Source organism: Podarcis gaigeae (genome assembly GCF_964106915.1).
Source record: "Podarcis gaigeae genome assembly, chromosome: 4".
NCBI lineage: Eukaryota > Metazoa > Chordata > Lepidosauria > Squamata > Lacertidae > Podarcis > Podarcis gaigeae.
Genome location: NC_139677.1, coordinates 30,597,361 through 30,605,277, shown reverse-complemented (window position 1 = coordinate 30,605,277; position 7,917 = coordinate 30,597,361).

Below are 7,917 nucleotides of genomic sequence, written 5' to 3'. Positions count from 1 at the left end.
CGAAAGGGAGAAACATACTAAGAGAAAGGCATGCTTGGCAAATCCTCACCGTGATCAACTCCCACCCGGAAACCTATGTCCCCACTGTGGAAGGACGTGTGGATCCAGAATTGGCCTCCACAGTTACTTATGGACTCACTTTTAAAATCGTGTTTATGGAAGACAATCTTACTCAGCTACGAGTGATTGCCAAAGAAGAAGAAGAGCTTCACACCACTGACTTTATACTTGCACCGAGCTTCTGTAAGTAAAGGGGGAAGGGGGACCTTGAGTCAAATGAACTAAATACTGAGCCTGATTTTTCCGGATCTTCTATAATCTGTTCTCATTCTCCAGCCAAAATGGCCTCATCCATGCATGAGCAGGAGGTATCAGCAGGCACATTTAAACTCCAAAGATTCCTGATGGACAGAAAGTCTTTATAGGAGGAAGGAGAACCCTCATGGGAGAACCCACAAAATGCTTCATAATAACTAATCATACTCTGTGTAGTTTGCTGCTGGACAGGAAAAAATGAAAGCCCTTTGGGGAGGGAGAATGAAATGGAGGTTTCTGGGAATTAGCATAGCTGTCTGGAACCCTGGATGTGAGCAATCCACACTGCAACCATTTGTTGCATGTCCTGCTGCTACCTGCTACATTGTGAGATAAGATGGCGCCCGGCACGCTTCCGCTGCGCCGATGGACGCCTGTGCCGATAGAAAAAACTCGAGCTCTCTTAGCAGAGTCCTTAGCAGAGTTTTGCAGCGGCAGAAAGTGTTGCCTTGTGTGTGGATAATAAATCAGACTGAATGCAGGCTTCTTGCTAATCTCCAACAGCCTTTATTGAGAAGAAAAACATCATAAATCAGCCCGGCAAGAGAGTGGACATCCTTTCGTCTCTCAGCCAAAAACGAAAGGAAACTTCCACACAAAGAAAGATTCCCGTATTTGAACATAACCACGCCTCAGAATGTGAGACGTCACACAGAACTGTTTAACCCTGTAAGTTCTGATTCTCCTCACATACATTTCCCACCTTTTTGGTGAAAACAGCTGAAGCCCACCTTTGAACCGTGGTCCTGACTAAATGTCTGCATCATCATGTCATTGTTGTTCCTCCTCTTCTTGGACCAAAGTAGATTCTGCAGATTGATGCCATCCTTCCCGCTTAACCTATTTCAGCCAGCTACACTGCATGGCCCACTGCATTGGTCTAATCCAGTGTGTGATGTGCCGGGAGAGGGGAAACTTGGTGTGTTGCCACTAAACACAACAAGGATGAGTGGCGACCATTGGAAAGAAACTGTTCAGGAAAAGAGAGCGAAGAAAGAAAAGCGGTGATTGACAAACAGGTCCGTGTGGTCAACCTTCAGAGCAAGGAAACGAATGGAGAGCTGTCAGAGATGCCACTGGTGCAGAGAAAAGAGGAGGGGTCAACAAAGAGGGAGCTATGTGGATGGCGCAGAAAAAGTAAAGAATAGCTAAAGGAAAGGACCAGAGTTGGAGCGGGGGGTAGGGGAGAGCCCACTATGGAATAATAGGCAGATAAAAGGAGACATTTTGCTCACAGAGCACAGAGTTCTGTGGAGCTGCAGAGAAGAAACAGGTTAACAGGAACAGCATTAAAATTGCATCAAAACTGCTTTTCTGTGACAAAGATGCAGGCCTCCTGAGTTAATAAAAATGGAAGGCATGGCTCAGAGTTGATGCCCCTTGGTCTACTGGTTAATATTTAGCTAGGTTTAAACCTGTTTGGTAGCAGTTGTTGCTACTAATCTTGGAACGCTCTCTTTGCAGCTTCATCAGGTCTGCTTATTTTTAGCTGAGCATCATTGCTAGGCAGCGAGCAATTTTAAATTAGCATACAGTTAAACAAAGTAGCATATGCAAATGAGGAATGGCCAGTTTGATTTCCCACTCTGGGAGAGGTGGAAAGTGCTGTACTCTGCCTCAGTATCATCTGTAACAAAATATAAATTTGGAAACCATCATAACATAGGGAATTCAAGTTGCAAAGCAGCCTAGCTGTGCTAATTAGAATTTTATTTCAGTGTTTCAGCTGAAATGTGATTCTTCACATTTTAAATATCAGTGTGGATGTATCTTATATGCACATAAAGCCCTTTATCCAGGCCTAGCACATATAAATAATTTTGATAAATGCTCCTGTAGCTTTAACATTCATTTTCTTGTAGCTGCTCCTATTGTTGTGCCACAGTCCAATCATAAGTGGAATTTGATAAAAAAACGTTTTGTGTTTATGCATTGGCTTTTTTAACCAACCCGATCAGCATCCATGTACATTTTAAAAAAATGTTATTTGGAAACTATGAGTTTTCTTGGATTAATTTGTGAACACGATCTAGGATTTCTCTTGGGTGGGTGGTATTCAGCTATGGGGGGCAGGGTGGTGTACCCCATTTTGCTGCTTGAAGAGAAACAGGAACACCACCACACCTCTCTTTCCTGCATTGTGTGGCTGCGCTCACTGTGTGGTTGTGCTGACTTCTGGTGAGATGTAGCCGGTCTCACAAGATCTCATGCACTCTGCGAGATCTCATAAGATTTCAGTGAGATCCTGCCGGAAACTGGTGCTGCTGGCTGCACTGCTTCTCTGCTGATGGCAGCGGTGGTGGGGCAGAGGAGGCGGAGGCAAGCCTTCCACCGCTTGAGGCAGGTGTGTTGGGCCGGGGGGGGGGAGATGCATAGCTAGGAAAGCCAGTCCTCCCATATTGTAACACTGGCTGCCTGCTTCATAAATCCTGCAAAAGGGAAGACCGACGTGTGAATCAAAACAACTGAGCTTTTCCACAACTCTTGCAATTACAGTGGTACCTCGTGGTACATACGCTTCAGGTTACAGACGCTTCAGGTTACAGACTCCGCTAACCCAGAAATAGTACCTCGGGTTAAGAACTTTGCTTCAGGATGAGAACAGAAATCGTGCTCCGGCGGCACGGCGGCAACAGGAGGTCCCATTAGCTAAATTGGTGCTTCAGGTTAAGAACAGTTAAGTACTTAACCCGACGTACCACCGTATAGGTAAAATGCCTGCTGTCCTAGATTTCTATCCCTTTCATGACATTCCACAGAACTGGTTTCCTTCACATAAACATGTGTGGAACACTTTGGCTTCTCAAGAGCATGGAGATGAATGCTCAAGCAAGTTGGATATTTATTCCTCCCCACAGCCCATCCTAGCCCTATTAGTGGGATTGCACAGACATTCCTCATCATGGACTGGAGAGTACAAGGATGGATACAGTCCACAGGAAGCAGCTTCCCCCACGATCCAGCTAGCAAAAGTGCCATGATGACTGCAGAACCTGCAGTGACCAGGCTTCATAGCCGTGGCCAACTTTGCACTGTGATTTCTCCATGCAATCCTATGTGGAGAAAACAAGGAACGACCTCCTATGTATGAAGCGTTCTTAAGGATATTGAACCCCTTTGAGAGATGCTGCCTATGAAATATTTAAAGAAGAATATTGCAAATAGGCTAGAGTGAAGAGATTAATTCATGGATTTATCCAGACCACAGCTGCATTGATTTTTCTATAGAATCCCCAACCAGAACACTGCTTGTTCTAATTTGTTTTCAATAAAGTATCCACCACAGATCAGTTTTTGCACTGTATTAAAAGGGTGATTGGTTTATTTTTAGTGCACTAAGTGATTAGAGCCAGGTTGGAAGTTGAGACAACAGACCTGCAATTATTTAACACGCAGCACAGTTTGATGCATGGTTACTTGGTGAGACCCACAGTGTTCACCGATGCTTACTCCCCACATATTTTACAAGGAGCAATTTATTAATTTGCTAGTGGGCGGATTTAGCAATGCTATCAAGGAGAAGAATATAGCAGATGGGCAGGTGGATGTTTATTTAACACAAGAAGAGCCTTGCTGGACTAGACCAAAGGCCCACCTGGTTCAGCATCCTCTTCCCAAACTGGCCAACTAGATGTCAATGGGAGGACCACAGGCAGGACATGAGCACAGTCACACTACTTATGCTCTTCAGCCACAGCAAACTAAAAATAAGTTTAGAAACCTACAGGATCCAAAATTTCAGATTGTGGAAGATGACAACAGCTGGTGGTACCAGTTCTCTGGAATTCTCTTCCCCTGAAAGAGAAGCAAGCCCAACATTGCTGTGTGTTCTGAAAACATCTCTTGTCTCCCTAGTTTTCCTAAATGAGTCTTCTTTATTTCCACTGTTCTTAATTCTTGTTGGTTGTTACGTTTCAATACTGTTTTTTATGATCAGCATTGTGTTTTATATTCTATTTCTGCATGTGGTTTGGGCATTCTCTGAATACAGAGAGGTTTTTCATTTCTTAATCAGGCTTCCTTTGGCATGTGCCTGTTCTGCTAGGCCGCACGTCAAGGCCTGGGGATATGGAATGTGGCATATTCTTCATTTTCACGATCATGTAGGGTGGAGTGGAGAATTCTCTTCCAAATAATATTTATTCATTTGTTTACAAAAGATATATATAGCAAGCCTGAAAATATGTGAAATATCATCAGACAGAGCAGAGCATCGTTTACAGTGGGAAACAGGGACACAGGACTGGCCTGCCCAGGAGGCTTGCTGAAGCCGTCACCTCAAGCTTACAGGGACAGCAGATCCTCCCACCTCAGAGAGCCACCTCTGGCACTTGTCACCCTCCTCTTTGGCTGTATACACATCACCATTGTCTGCTCTTCTCCGGTGTCAAGGCTGGAGTCCTATGCAGGTCAGCATGAAGAGACAGTCAGTTGTCAGTGAAGTTAACTCTTCATTCAAGGAAACAGCGTACAACACAGCAGCGCTTCCCAGATGGCCTTGGTCCTTTGGAGCAGTTGCCAGGACTGAAGGTCCCTGCCTTCCACACCTCCGTAACTTCTTCTGTATGTTTCCCAAACAGTCTCAAACTGTGTCTGCACACCTCTGGCCTCTGTTCTGCTCTCCTCATTATCTTGTGCCTTCTTGGAGACCAGGCAGGAGGTGAACTTGTTGCAGTCTCTTGATCGCCCTCCTCTGCTTCAGCCTGACCTGCTCCCTGTCACAGGTTTCTCCTGATCAGTAAAACCCTGTTGTTCTTTCAGTATCTAGCATCTCTTCCCAAGCTTCCCTCTCTGACCTCCTCTCAGTGTCCCTCCACCAATCCCCTGAGCCTTCTTCCTCTGAGATCTCCCTTGTGGATTCCCATCTGACACCTCCCACCAATCCTCATTGTCCAGCCAGTCTCTGACATCTGGCTTCCATTTTACTCCTCAACCACCTTCCCTGGGCCAACCCTAGTTTCCTCAGGCAAAGACACTGGGGTGGTGGTGGCAGTAGCGGTGGTGGAGCTGGGGCAGCATTTTCTGTTTTGCGCCAAGCGGCAAAGTACCCTGGGCCAGCTGTGCAGAATTTTGGTCCTCTGCATAGCTCTGTTCCCTTGCTTGCATAACTTGCCAAGTTACCTCAGCATAGAATTGTTGTGTGTATGCAAAAGAGGCAAGCCTTATCTTCAGGGAATGGGAAACTGAGCCCATAAACTCTGATCAAGTTGGCAATGTATGCTATTTGCAGGCATTATAAAGTTATTACAGATAACAAAAGGAAGGACAGGGCGTGTGGGAATGATGACTTGCTCTGCTAGGCACTTGCGGCTTAAGAGAGAAATTTTCTGTAGCTGGGGTTGGTCTCTAATGAGCTGCTCATCTTTTATGGATTAGAAATTTCCAGTATTTAAGCAATGGTGGAGGTATATTAATTAATTTTCCTCAGATGTCTCTAAATGGCCTTCAGACACTACCAACAAATAAGATAAGCAGTGGAACTGTGGTTTAATTATTTACCCAGCAACAACTAGGAATCAATCTACCCTCTCCAGTTTGCTGCCAAATCGTAATCTCCATTCTGTCCATTCAGTTGTATGATGCTAACGTCAGAAGACAGGAGGGATTTTATTCTTAACAGCTGCTCAGTCTCCAATATTGTTTTGGTGAATAATCCAGGCACAAGTGTTCAGCCTCTGCTTATTATTTAAAGGGTGGGAGTATTAAAAATTCATCACCACCTAAATTCACACCCATAAATCAAATTTTGTAATGGGTGATATTGGCATAAATAACCCGTCAACTTTCCCCCCTTTTTAAGGGAATGCTGTCAACTTTCCCCCTTTTTTAAGGGAAATTCCCTTATTCCAAATAGAATTCCCTCGCAAGAAAAGGGAAAAGTTGACAGCTATGCTGTCTGGCACGTTGCTCAGCAATGGAAGGACCCTCCTCGAGTGGGGAGTCAGAGGGGGAGGAGAGTCAGCAGGACTGGTACTGTCTGTGTGCACACTGTGACTCTCAGTTTCTAATCCTGTCCTGAAAGAGCCTTCTTCTCCTGATCCTCTTGATCGCTCAAGACTCCTGTTTCTATCAGCTCCCAGCTCATCCCTTCTGCTGCCTGCTCCTCCTCAGTGTCGCACCAGCAGGCTCCAGGCTCTAAGGTGTCATCTTCAGAGCTCTCCCTGGGGGCTCTTGGGCTGACAGCTCCCACCGCTCCTGCTCATCCAGCCTGTCCCTGACACTCTTAGTCAAAAGCTAGGCTCTCCATCCCAAATGCCCTTATCAATCCATTGGTCACATTCATTTTAATGTGGACTTACCTGACAGGGTCCTTTGAGACGGAACTGATAAAACAATTCTGGTTCCATTTCCTCACTCAAAAAAACCGTAAATCGGATGGACACATTTTTAATTAACGGAAGGGAAATATATAAAAATGAAAAGTCAAATCTCCACAGTATATCTGTGCACTCGGTCTTAGCATCAGCACCTGTCCAGGTGACATACAGTCGCCGTAGAAACATAAACATGGGATGCATTAAACAAAAGCTAACACAGAGAAAACTCTTCTTAAGCGTCTCTATCTTTTCGCAAGTAAAATTCCACTTGCCGTATTTAAGGACCCAAATTTTACGTGCCAATGTTAGTGCCTGACTACATAGGATTGCGAATCATGTTGTTGCAAATCGTATCAGGGATTCTTGTAAGCATTCTTTGTTTATCTTTATTAGGAACAGGGCTATTTTCAGCTGGAACTTGCTGGAACTCAGTTTCAGCACCTCTCAGGTGGGTGCCATTGTCATTGTAAGAGAACAAGGGGGTTCATGGTGAGTTCTGGCACCTCTTTTTCTAGAAAAATAGCACTGATTGGGAATGCTACTCATGGGGAAGAGAGATTTTGCCCATTCCTGCCAGCCATGAAAACAAATAAAATAATCCAGTTCATGACAGGGCAAAAGCTATGTACACATAATGTTGTTTTGTACTGGACTCATTAGCATGAGGATCACTATACCTAATGCTGTTTTGTACTGGACTAAATTATCAGGTAAAGGGACACGGATGGCACTGTGGGTTAATCCACAAAGCCTAGGACTTGCCGATCAGAAGGTCGGCGGTTCTAATCCCCGCGACAGGGTGAGCTCCCATAGCTTGGTCCCTGCTCCTGCCAACTTAGCAGCTCGAAAGCACGTCAAGTGCAAGTAGATAAATAGGTACCGCTCCGGCGGGAAGGTAAACGGCATTTCCGTGCGCTGTTCTGGTTCGCCAGAAGCGGCTTAGTCATGCTGGCCACATGACCCGGAAGCTGTACGCCAGCTCCCTCGGCCAATAAAGCAAGATGAGCGCCGCAACCCCAGAGTCGGCCACGACTGGACCTAATGGTCAGGGTCCTTTAAATTATCAGGAGCACACAAGAAGTCACACTTTTATTTGGGAGCACACTTCTACCCCAAAGAGTTTATTGCAGTTATGTTTACCTCAGCACTGTATTACCTGTTGCACACATAATTAGCAATGTAAAATCAATTTTTGGAAATGCCAGGGCAGTGAGTGGCAGTTTTACTTTCTAGCTTGGAAAGTTCACGGACATGGTAATTCAGCATTCAGACATAATCCAGGGAC